This window comes from Cupressus sempervirens, chromosome 2, assembly GCF_028749045.1.
Source record: "Cupressus sempervirens isolate cs-2001-9-10 chromosome 2, ASM2874904v1, whole genome shotgun sequence".
NCBI lineage: Eukaryota > Viridiplantae > Streptophyta > Pinopsida > Cupressales > Cupressaceae > Cupressus > Cupressus sempervirens.
In genome coordinates this window covers 753029905-753043625 of record NC_143119.1, presented here as the reverse complement: position 1 = coordinate 753043625, position 13721 = coordinate 753029905, and positions in this window count along the sequence as shown.

The following is a 13721-nucleotide window of genomic DNA, read 5'->3' as shown; positions in this document are numbered from 1 at the left end:
AAATACTCAACATTTGCTGAATAAAAAATCACAGAAACCTTGTTCTTGAACAAAGCTATGTGGCATGAAACCTGTTAAAACCCTAGGTTCATGCAAATAATTAGAAAATATAAATATTGATCCAATTTAGAGTTTGATTAAATGTCTTTCTAAATTATTTATAAAATTAAAATAAATTGAAAGTCAAAGATAAATTAGATAGTATTATGCAAATTAAGAAAATTATATGTCAAAATATATTTACATAATTTATAAATAAAATAGAATATTTTTAATTGTGAAAAGAATTATTTTTAAATATATGTATAAAGATATGCATGTAAATCAATGTAGTTATGCATGTAAAGGAACAAATATATTTATGCATGTGAAAATAAATAAATGCATGTTAGAAAAGTCGATATAATAATCTTTGCATGTTGAAAAGTAAATAGGGGTGATCTCGTATCCTTGACCCTTTTTTTGTGAATATGTAACTTTAATATTTAATTAATAGGAAAGTGACTATTCATAAATAAATTATATATTAAAACATTAATTTATTATTAATTTTGGATTGTAATTAAAAATTTAATTTAAAAATCTTATCATTTATTTAGTTTGAAATTTTTTTAAAATAATTAAATACTATTTTTAATAAATGAGTTTACGAAGAAGGATACTTGTATCTATACAACTAAGTTTAGTAAACTCTTGGTGGAATATAATCTTATTAGATGTTTATAATGCAAGTGTAGTTGCAAGTTAATAAATATTTAATTATTATTTAGTTATATTTTAAGGGAGTTATAGTGAAGTTAGCTAATATAATGGATGAAATCATATATGATATGATTGTATTATTATTTAACTTGAGCTATTTTCTAATTGGTCTATGAGTTCAATGAAAATTAAATATTTATATTGGACTTAAATGGTAATACTCTAAGAATGGTATTGATATTAATATTTTAATAGTATGCTTCATGCTATTAACTAAGTAATCCATAATCTAAGATTATTGAAATTAATAACACAATAATATGTTATAGTTAGTTAAATTAAGCATCAATTTTTTAGTTGAATATTAAATTATTCAAGAAAATATAGGAAATAATATCACTATAATATTGATCAATCATAGTGATTTAATATATATGAAGAATTTGTATCATAGGTATTCGTGTAAGTTTTTTTTTTTTTCTCTTATAGTCAAATTGAACTTTAGAGTATAAATTAATTTTGTTGTAAAACTAAACAGATATTATTAATGTGTTTTTTAGTATATAGTTTTGTTGTACTTTCTTTTATGGTGTTTTGAGGGTTATATAGTTGGCCTATTAGTAGTGTACACCAGAGCCTGTGGGGTTTTATTTTTTTATGTGAAATGATATAACCATTTTTATGTCTTAAGTAGTCCTTGTATGGTTTAAAATGTAAGTGTGAGTAGTCCTTCTTAATCTGATCATTATGGACCTTTTAACCAAAAGGGTCGATGACCTTTATTTTGTTAAGTTGGGTTTACCTAGTTGCCTTACATTATCATTTATGGTGTCATATGTTATGGATGTTTGTGTTGTGGATTATGTTACTTTATGATTTTCGCTATAATTGAAGGGTTATTTTTGTGTGTGATGTAATCTAAAATAGAAATGGATGTTATTCGTACGGGTTTATCATTATTCTCATGATGATGAAACTTTATGGATTGTTATTGTGATTATGAGATGTTCATTATGAGATAGATAATTTTATGAGATGTTATATTGAGATGAAAAATAAATCCTTTTGTGGATGTGATAATTTTTCCTATGCTCCATTATTTTACTTTGGTGACTTTCATGGTTATTATTGATGATAATGTTTTTGGTATTATTTGGATTATTTTTTAATGGAGCATTAGGATAGGTTATCTAGGTGTATAGAGGAGAAGTATCTTGTAATGGGGGTTGGGGCCCTAAGTGGATTCCAAGGTAACTCATTATAAGTAAATTAATTAAGTGATAATTATATATATTAAATGGGGTGATTTAAAATGAATTTAAAAGATTAAGTGTTCCTTAGCCATGCTTTGAGAACTAGTATAGGATAGGATGGGAGTGGGAGAAGATGCTTGATTTTGGTCTTGCATAGTTAGTTTCCTTCTTTGTACGAAAGGATTATTGATGCCACATGAGGTCACTAGGGGGTCAAGGTCCAAAGAGACTGCTAGGTTGACCTTAGAGTTGATTCATGTGATGACACTTCCCTATATGCATCTTAAGTTTCCTATTTATATTTATATTTTTTGTTTATTTTGGGTTGCCTTTGGGATCATCTTTTCGTATGAGTAGCACCAACTATTGTAGAGATCTTTTAGGATCTTTGCCTAGGATTTGTGTTGTTGATTGTGTGGTTTGATTATCTATATGTAGATTGTACATTATCTCCTCTACACGATGGGAGTAGGATCATGATTAGGTGTGGTCAGAAGGTAGTGGCTTCTTACCATTTGGGTCCCCCATAGATTGACACTAATATTGGGTGCTCATTGATGTAATTGTACCATTATCATTCTTGTTCTTACCTTGGACACCTCTATTCATTTGATGTATCCATGTATCATGTACCTTATATCCTAAGATCCTACAAGATGATGTATTGTTATTGATGAACTTATTTTTTTTACATACCCTATGACATGTGCAATCGATATTGTTCTTTGGATGTGCTTCATTGTACTAGTTGTGATTATGTATCTTCTTATGAGATTATATATATGTTATTCATTTATGATTATAGAAATTGTACTTAAGATTAAAACTAATCAATAAAACTTTCTTAAAGGTAACTCAACATGAAGGAACCCTTGAGGAATGGAAACTATATTCGTAGTTGCTTATGTATATGCAATGTGTATGTGTCTATTGATTTTGCATTGTTATCTTACATTGTTTCAACTTTAAGGTTAAAAAATATGTTCACTAAACTTTGTAGCATATTAGGTTAATTTCTCTTAGGTTCCTGAGTAGGGCAATACATTAATATTATGTTTTGTCAAAGAAGTCATTCAAATGCAGTGATCCTTCTAAGGTTGGGGGTGAAGGAAATTCTTCTTGGGCATTAGCAAATGGGTTTCTAACAGTTGTTCTTCTTCTTGGAAAATTTCTATCTCAGGTCCAAGAATTTTATTCTATTTCAAAGGGGTCATTCTATGGAATGAATCTCCCAAGGTAGTCCCTTCCTCTACACATGTAGTGAAAGTAAATATAACGTTATCATAGTAATTCTAAAGGCTTTTGAAAGATGGAAATAAAAACTACAACAATTATTTCTAAGAGATGCTCTTATTTTGGTATCATCTCTAGCAATCACGCCAAAAATGTAGTGCTTCAGATATGATTTATGACTAGGAATGCATCTTTCTTTACTCATGGATTGTACATATCAATAGATAGCCAAATTATAACCTAAAACATCATTTAATCATCAAACTAGGGATGTTAAACTTGAAATGGGTCAACACTATATATACACTAAGTTCCTCTTTTAGACATAGATTCTACCTAGAATAATCATACTAAAATGTAAATGTTGAGAATGAAATTAATATAACTCCTATTGTTGGGAATAAAACCTACACCTGCAATCAACTTTTAGAACAAATGTTACTTTGTTCCTAGTGATTCTAGGAACAAAAGAATACTTTATATTCATATCAACTACAGGAATAGTCACACTAAGTTGATTATGAAAATAGAATAGAAAGCATAACTAAAAATGAAAGGAGATAACTCCCTAATTGTACCCCCTTAGTTAGCATCCTGATTAACACAACACATTTAGGAGAAAAGATTCACAACTTTATATATAATAATTCAATATTATATCAGCTTGCTTGCAAACTTAACTATAAATGCAATGCATATCAATCTATCATATATGTTGTTCTAAGATGAACAAGACCCTTTTATTCATAAAATATTAACTATCTTCTCCCAAGGAACAAGGACATATTTATCATAGTTTTATCTCTTTATAGTGAAGAATGATCAACATAAGAAGGAGAAGAAGCCAGATTAGTTGGAGGAGTTAATGAACCATCATCCTAGATTGATAGACCATTAAGGAGCACCACTGCTAGATATATGGTGAATTGCAACTCTTCTTAGTAGTTTCAATGCATCCCACCTAGTGGTGTTCAATCCATCAACCAATTCCTTATTCATCATTGAAGAATCATTCTTGTGCATGATCTTGTAGTAGTCTTTAAATGGCAATTACATCTTCTCCTCATATTCTAGTACTTGCACAATCTAACTAATAATCCTCTAACTATGATTTATCTCAATATAAAACCTCACACAAGATTTATCATTCCATCCACATATTCATTCAACATTAAATAAAGTAAAAAATTAATTCCCATGGTGGTTGCAAGACTCATAACAAAAATGGCTATAGGAAATACTTAGGCATCCGATTTCAAAACACGTTCCATACTATCCTTAAAACAACAAGTATTTGATCACAGAATAATAGAAAGACATATTTATATTAGCATATAATACTTATTATAGAAGTCCACATATTTTTCATAATCAATACTTAAAGTTTGTTTAATAGAATACAATGTCTTTAAAAGGTTCTTGAGAGTATATCCTAATTATAAGCCTAACTATGCCAAATTGGGGCTCATCACAAGGAACACATGATTTCATATACATAGGATCCTAATTTTGGTGAAGCTTGGAAAGCTTGTACAAAACATGTTACACTTGATAGAAGAAAGTGGTTGGATTTCATAATCCAAGATGGGATGTTATTCAAAGGAAGCCAATTGTGCATTCCAAGAAGCTTTGCGAGGGAGAATCTCATAAAGCAGAAGCATAATTGAGGATTGGTTGGAGATATTGGTAGAGATAAAACCATTATTTTGGTTAATGAGAACTGTTACTAGCCATAGTTATAGCATGATGTCAAGAAGTTTGTACAGAGTTGCAGAGTATGTCAGTTGGCAAAAGGAGTGAAGTGAAATAAAGGGTTGTATCAACTATTTCCTATACTAGAGAATCCATGGGAGGATAATAGTATAGATTTTTTTCCTAGTTTACCAAGGACTCAACAAGGGCATGATTCTATTTTTGTAGTGGTTGAAAATTTTACAAAGATGACACATTTTATTACTTGCAAGAAGACTAGTCATGGTGTTCATGTGGTATAATTATTTTTCAAAGAATGGTGAGATTATATGGTTTGCCAAAGAGCATAGTTTATGATCGAGATACCAAGTTTTTTTTGGTATTTATGGTGCACATTGTGGAATAATTTCAAGACAAAATTGAAGTTTACCTCATCACATCATCTACAAACTGATAGGGTGAATCAGAGTTTGAAGAACCTGCTAAGATGCTTGGTTGGAGATAAGTCAAGAGGATGGGATTTGATTTTACTATAGGAAAAATTTGTGTATAATAATTCTATCAATAGGAGTATGGGTAAATAACTATTCTAGATTGTATATGGAGGAAATCCCATAAATTTTTTTGAATTAAGGAAGTTGGATAAAAGAGAGATAAGTAGTGTTGAAGCTAAAGATTTTGCAGAACACTTGAAGAACATCCATAAAGGAGTTGATGAAACATATTACCAAGGTTAATACACAATACAAGGCTAAGGAAGATGAGAAAAGAAGGTATAAGGAATTTTATATTGGAGATGAATTCATTGTTCATTTAAGAAAGGATATATTCCTAGTAAGTACACATAATATGTTGAAAATGAAGAAGTTTGGACCATGAAAGATATTGACAAGCATGATTGTGGAAATGCCTATGATGTAAAGTTGCATGTTGAACTGAATATTTAACCAGTATTCAACATTTCAAATCTAGTAGATTATTATGAAGGATTTATTGAAGATGAGGACATACAAGCACAATGGAGTATTCTGGAAACTCCTTTAGCTACAAAGGACATTGAGGAGATATTGGACAGTTGTCTTGGTAGAAGTACAAGGAACAAAACATGTGAAGAATAAATGGTCAAATGGAAAGGGTGACCAACAGAAGATTTGTCATGGATAGCAAGGGAGGGGGTTGACTATCTTTTTTTTCCTTTGAACATGTGAGACATGACAGGCTCACTTCTCAAATTACCCTAGGTGTCTAATGTAGGAGCATCTTGGCTATAAGGGCCATCTTGCATCACCCAAAAATCATTCTTTTTGCATTTCTATATTTACAATAAGGGTTATTCTAGTGTGGAGTTATTATTTGTGCAAGCTTGTTAATTTTAGTAAGTTGGTTGTGTGAGATCATATTATTCTAATTTTATATGCAGAGATTCATCTTAGATCTATTAGGTTGCTTAAAGGGTTTCATTGTCATACGATATGTATCAATGAAGTTATTGCAAATTTTCGGTATGAATTTTGGGAATCAAAATTTTAGGCTCAACAATAAAGGCCTAAATGGCTCTGAAACAAGGTCAAACCTTGATTGAAAAATTCTTGTTCAATTGATCATTGTAGAATTATAGTTGTCATTTCTAAAAAGGGGCTATAATATATAATTGGGTCAACAATTTATTAGTTATGGTCTCTAGAAGTTGGGCCATCCGAAAATATAATTTATAGATTGTGTTGAGTCAATTTGATGTAATAAAGTATAATAGTATAATATAATATGAGGTTGATCAGCCTCAAGATTTATGTCGCATGCTCCAGTTGGTTGCAAGAATTGGGTAAGAATAGGAAAATCTAAATACCCACATTCGCCAATTTGGCGTTTGTTTGCAAAATACAAAATTAGAATTAGAATTCGCCTATCCTAATTTGACCCCAAAATGAACATAGCACTATTCCTAAAAAAAGGTGGAATAAGAATAGCTTATTCTTATTCCAATTTCTAATAAACCCAATTTTTTGGGTTGTCGGGTCCATGAGTTTGTCGTTTGATTGCATTTTGTCACTTGAAGGCATGGTTGGACTATTTCCTCCATTCATCATAAGATATAAACTAGGTCAACATTATTTAAAGTTTAATATTTTTTTTTTTAAATGAAAAAAAAGACTAATATTAGATTTGATATCTTTTATACACAATATACACTTTCATAAAATAAATCTTTACAAATAAATATTTTGTTTAGTCTTATAATAAAACTATGTTGAAAGATCATTTAAATATCATATTAATAATCTCAAATTATTTGTATTTCTTATTTTCTTTAATATATTTTAAAATAAAATGATTTTAATTTTGATCTTATACTCATTAAAATAATTTGATTTAATTTATAATTATAATTATAATTTACAATATAATATGTCCTTTGAATTTCGAAAATTTTTGAAGGTTGTGGTATACCTTTCATTGATAAAGTTTTTATAAATAAAAAATCTTCTTTATTTAAAATATTACCAAACTAAAAAAATAATTTAATTATTAAAATTTTAAAACAAAACTTATTCCAATTCCTATTTCAATTGTTGCAGCCAAACATAGAATATGCATCTTTCAACTCATCTTATAGGCTAACCAAATAGGTCCAAATAATATTCCTGAACTCATTTTAAGAATGCACAAATACCAAAAGAGAGCTTATTCCAGCATAGATGAATGTCACATTTAGTACTTCTTGCAACCAAATAGGGCCTTGGTGTCTAGAACCTTCTCGAGCGGCGGAAAATGCTTATTTAAGGAAGGCTCATATGTTGTCTAGGACAGTTCTGGATGATATTCACATCTCTATCTTCTAAATTATTGTAGGGAAGGTGCCTATGTGGGTTTGAATGTTGTAATTTTGAATTGTATAATTCCACATTTGTGGAGATAATAAGAAGTCCATTTTTTTTTTGTAAATTGTTGTTGTTTATGAATATATATTGTGTGTTTATGGTATTGAGGAAAGCACCCTTCATCAATTATCAATGTCATGGCTTAATGGGAAGGTACTTCCACTCTTTGGATACAAAGGATTAATATTTTCTTGGCTTGATGTATGCACATCCTCTTTTCTTGGATTTCTTAAATATTTCCTATTGCACTTTATTGACCTTGGCATAATTCACCCAATCTTTCTCTCTTCCATTATAAATTAGACCCAACTTTCTATTATCTACCACTATAGAAATATTATCCATAGCTACTTACACTATATTCCCCTTTAACTCCACAAAATAAAGAAACTTAACAACCTTTCTCAATATTTTTTGACTCTTTCCATGGTTTGCTTCCAAAATTAAGTCAAATACCAAAAAATCTCCCAATTCATTTTTCTCCTCCTTCTCCATGTTATTGGTTTCCAATAATTCCTCTCCCTTAACCTCCTCCTCTATCATAAGGGTTAGGATTAACCTCAAACAGAAATAATAATTGCATGCAAATATAACCAATATTAAAAAATAATAGATCACATAGAAGAGAACACAAGATGCCAAGATTTAATGTGGTTCACCCAATCCTTGGGCTACGTCCACAAATAGCAAGTCCACTATTATTATTATCTAGTGATTACAATTTGCAATCCCTTACAGCTAAATACCACTGCAAGAAGCTACAATATCACCATTACATTATGGAATCCCTAACCCTAAGCCTTTTTATACAAGCTTTTTACTACTTACACAATTAGGGCTAGAATAATTCATCCAATAGAAAAATAACCACCGACGCCTTTTACAATATAAGGTCATTTTTTGCTTTGAGGGCACTGCCCCTTGACCTTGTCCCCAAACCCCCATAGAAATAATAAGGGGAGAAAACTATGTATAATAAATCTATGAGTCTAATTAGACTCCACATCACAACAATCTCCCAATTGGAGACTAATTAGGCTCCACAACAATAACCTCCCACTTAGAGACTGATCACATCACTGTTAAACATGTAGCTCCCACTAGAATATCAAACCACCCTAGATTCTACTATTCTATTTAGTCTAGAAGACCAACCAAAGTTGAAGAGTTCAGCTTCTCCCTTGTCACTACCTTTGTAAACATATCTGTTGGATTGTCATTTGTATGTATCTTATCCAACTTTAACTATCTATCATCCAAAATTGATCAAATGAAATGGTATTGCAACTATACATGTTTTGTCTTTGAATGCAGAGTTGAATTCTTTGCAAGATGAATGGTACTCTGGCTATCTATAAACAAATAATTATCCTTTTGAGGGTGTCCCAATTCTTCTAAGAAGAACTAAAGTCATAACATTTCCTTGCCTACCTCTGTAGTAGCAATGTACTCTATCTCTATAGTGGATAAAGCATTAACCTTCTATAACATAGAAACCCAACTCATGGTTGCCCCACCAATAGCAAATACATAACTTGTAGTACTCTACCTGGTATCAATATCCCCTATCAAATCTAAGTCAACATATCCCTGTAAAGAAATAGTAGAATGTCCAAAGTGTAAACACTTACTGGATGTACCTCTCAAATATTTGAGAATCCATTTAACTTCATTTCAATGCTTAATTATTGGATGACTCATATAGCATACATCAAGCTTCCTACATTTGAAGCATAAGACACCTTGGACATCTTGTCCTCCTCTTCTTGTGTTTTTGGACACATCTCCTTAGTCAACTTCAAATGACCAGGTAAAAGTGTGCTGACATCTTTAGCATTCTCCATAGAGAAACATTGCAACACCTTCACAATATAATCAACTTGAGATAATGTCAATTTCTTATTCTTCCTATCTCTGCAAATCTTCATACCAAGTATTTGTCTTGCTACCCCCAAATCCTTCATACCAAATGCATGTTCTAACTAGCATTTTAGCCCCTGAATGTGATCCATGTTAGACCCAGCTACAAGCATATCATCAAAATATAAATATATAATAATATAGTTATCATCATCCAACCTCTTAAAATAAACATTGTGATCTAGATGACACCTATTGTATCCATGCTCATGCATAAACTTGTCAAATTTTAGATACCATTGTTGAGGTTCTTACTTCAAGCCATATAAACTTTTTTTCAATTTGCAGACTAAGTTATTCTTACCCTTGACCTCAAATCCTTGTGAATATGCCATCTATATATATATATGTATGTATGTATGTATGTATATATGTATATATATATGTATATGTATATGTATATATATGTATATATGTATATGTATATATGTATATATATATGTATATATATATACATATATGTATATATATATATATATATGTATATATACATATATATATATGTATATATATACACATATATATATACATATATATATATATATATATACATATATATATATGTATATATATATATACATATATATACATATATATATACATATACATGTATACATATATACATATATACATATATACATATACATATATACATATATACATATATACATATACATATATACATATATATACATATATATACATATATATATACCTATATATACATATATATACATATATATACATACATATATACATATATACATACATATATACATATATATACATATACATATATATATATATATACATATATATATATATATGTATATATATGTATATATGTATATATGTATGTATATATATCCAAATCATCATGAAGGAAGGTTGTTTTAACTTCAAGCTACTCCAAATGAAAATCTTCAGTAGCCACAATACTTAAAATAGTGTAAAGAGAAGTAATTTTATGAATATGAAAAAATATCTCATCAAAATCATTGCCCTTTTTTTCTATGCAAATCCTTTTACAACTAACCTAGCTTTAAATATTTTTTTACCTCCATCCACTTCTTTTAACCTATAAACCCATTTATTCTATAAGGCTCTTTTACCTGTAGGCAACTTGCATAAATCTCATGTCTTATTTTTCAGCAAAGAGTCCATTTCTTCTTTCATTTCAGACCCCCACTAAGTCTTTGTATCCACCTACATAGCTTCATCATAACATTCAGGTTCACTAGCATCAGTAAGTAAAATACAATACAAGGAAGGAGAAAATCTTTCTAGAGGTCTATTGAGCCTTGTTAATCATCTAACATTCACTAGGGTGTGTGGTATTTGTTGTTGTGTTGTTGCAGATCATGAGAAACTAGCGGAACATCATCTTTTAGAATATCATCCAGCACTACATAATCATTTTCTTTCTTCTCATGTTGCTGCAACAAATATTTGTACAACACTTTCTCTTTGAATATGACATCCTTGCTTCTTAAAATTTTATAATTTGTAAAATCCAAAAGCCTATAACCAAATTCATCAATTCCATATCCAACAAATACACATTTCTTTGACTTAGCTTCCAGCTTGGTTCTATTTTTCAAAATCTATACAAGAAAATTATTTATAGCCAAAGGTTTTGAGAAAATAATAACTCACCTTCTTAACATTCCATGCTTCCATTAGAATATCACAATCCATAGGAGTAAAGGGACCTCTATTAATCATACATCAGTATTGATAGCCTCTATCCACATGTTTAAGGGCAACCCTTCATGCAACTTCATGCTCCTTGCACGCTCCATTATAGTCCTGTTCATGCATTCAGCTGCTCCATTTTCCTATGGAGCCCTTAGAGAAATAATCTTCAAATTCATTAGTGGAGCAGTAATCTTCAAATTCATTACTGCAATACTCACTACCATTATTAGATCTGAGACATTTTAATTTCTTTCTCATCTCATTTTTAACCAAGCATTTCCATTTCTTGAAATTTTGAAATACATCAAATTTCTATCTAAGGAAATAAACCCATACTTTTCTAGTTGTATCATCAATAAATATAACATAATAATGAGAGCCACCAAGGGAAGATACCTGAGCCAGTCCCCATACATCTATATGCACAATCTCTAATCTCTCACTTTTCTTTTCCTTCCCAATCTTCACAAAACTAACTCTCTTTTATTTTCCATACACACAAGTTTCACAAAAATCCATATTAACATATTTCAAACCTGGTAAAACTTTCTTTGAATGAAGTAATTTCATACCTTTCTCACTCATGTACCCAAGTCTCTTGTGTCATGACATTGTATCAGAATCTACAGTAGCTATTTGTTCTCCTTGCTCAACTACAGCAATTGTTCCTGAATATTCATTTTTCTCTGAAACAATCAAAGTAGAAGGAACAATATGACTTGTACAAAGATATAAGGTGCCTACTTTCACACCTTTTTCTACTACAAGGGAACCTTTTGAAACCTTCCAATTTTTTTCATTAAAAGTAACTATGCAACCCTCATCACTGAGTTGCCTTGCTGAAATTAAATTCCTACTCAACCTTGGAACATGCCTTACCTCATGTAGTAGCCAATGATTCCCATTCTACAACTTAATCTTAACTTTTTCCTTTCTAATAATTTGATGAGGTTCATTATCTCCAAAATAAACAAGCCCAAAATCCCCTTGGACATAATCAATAAAATAACCTCTATGAGGTGTATCATGAAATAAAGCACTAGAATCTAAAACCCATAAATCATCAATACTTTCTAAAGAAAGAAGAAAAGCATCCTCTTCAGATTTGTTACTTACCACATTTGCCTCCTTGATCCCTTTTTTTTTTATCTCCTTTATTGTTCTCTTGAGTCCAACAATCTTTCTTCTTATGCCCTAGTTTACCATAGTACCAACAATCTCTTGGTCCTCTAGATTGAGACCTCTTCCCCTTTGACTTTCTTCTTGATTTTCCATGATTTCTAGAATTATTTCCTCTCTCAATCATTTTGTCTTTGCTTTGTGTGTTCAAAGAACTTCCTAATGTAGATCCACCTAAGGTTTTCCGATGAGTTTTCTCACTCAAAATAACACCGATCACATCATCATATTTTAGGGTATTAGATCCAGAAATAAAATTACTCATAGCCATTACCAAGTCATTCTAGCTTTCAAACAAAGAACACAAAATCAAGAGAGCCCTAATTTCTTAATCAAAATTAATACCCACAAAAGATAACTATAATATTAAACTCATTTAAATGATCTGCAATGGATCCACCTTCTGTCGTATTCATATTAAATAAATGCTTCATGAGAAATACCTTATTTGAAGCGGAGGGCTTTTCATACAATTTTGCTAAAGTTTCTATCAACTCTTCCTTCGTCTTTAGTTTTGTAATGTTAAATGTCACCAATGGAGCCAGGCATAACTGAATGCTTCCAAGTGCCTTTCTGTCTAAAATCTCTCATTCCTCATTTTTCATAGTTCCCTTTTTTTTAAGTTTTTCCTTCCAATGGCTTTCATAAATCATCTTGATAGAGATAGTCCTCCATTTCCATCTTCCATAACTGAAAATTCTACCCATTAAACTTGTTAACCCTCATCTTACCCTCGTCTGCCATCGCTCCCACTCAATTGTGAGACCTTAATGCAAAAGATCATTAAAAAAAAATGATGACAATCTGGCTTTAAGAAAATGACGAGTATCTAGCTCTAATACCACTTGTTAAGATTAACCTCAAACAGAAATAACAGTTACATGCAAATATAACAAATATTAAAAAATAATAGATCACACAAAAGAGAACACAAGACACCAAGATTTAATGTGGTTCACCTAATCCCTAGGCTACATCCACCAATAGCAAGTCCAATATTACTGTTATTATCCAGTGATTACAATCTACAATCCCTTACAGCTCAATACCACTAGAAGAAGCTACAATATCACCATTACATTATGAAATCCATAACCCTAAGCCTTTTTATACAACCTTTTTACCACTTACACAATTAGGGCTATAATAAGTCATCCAATAGGAA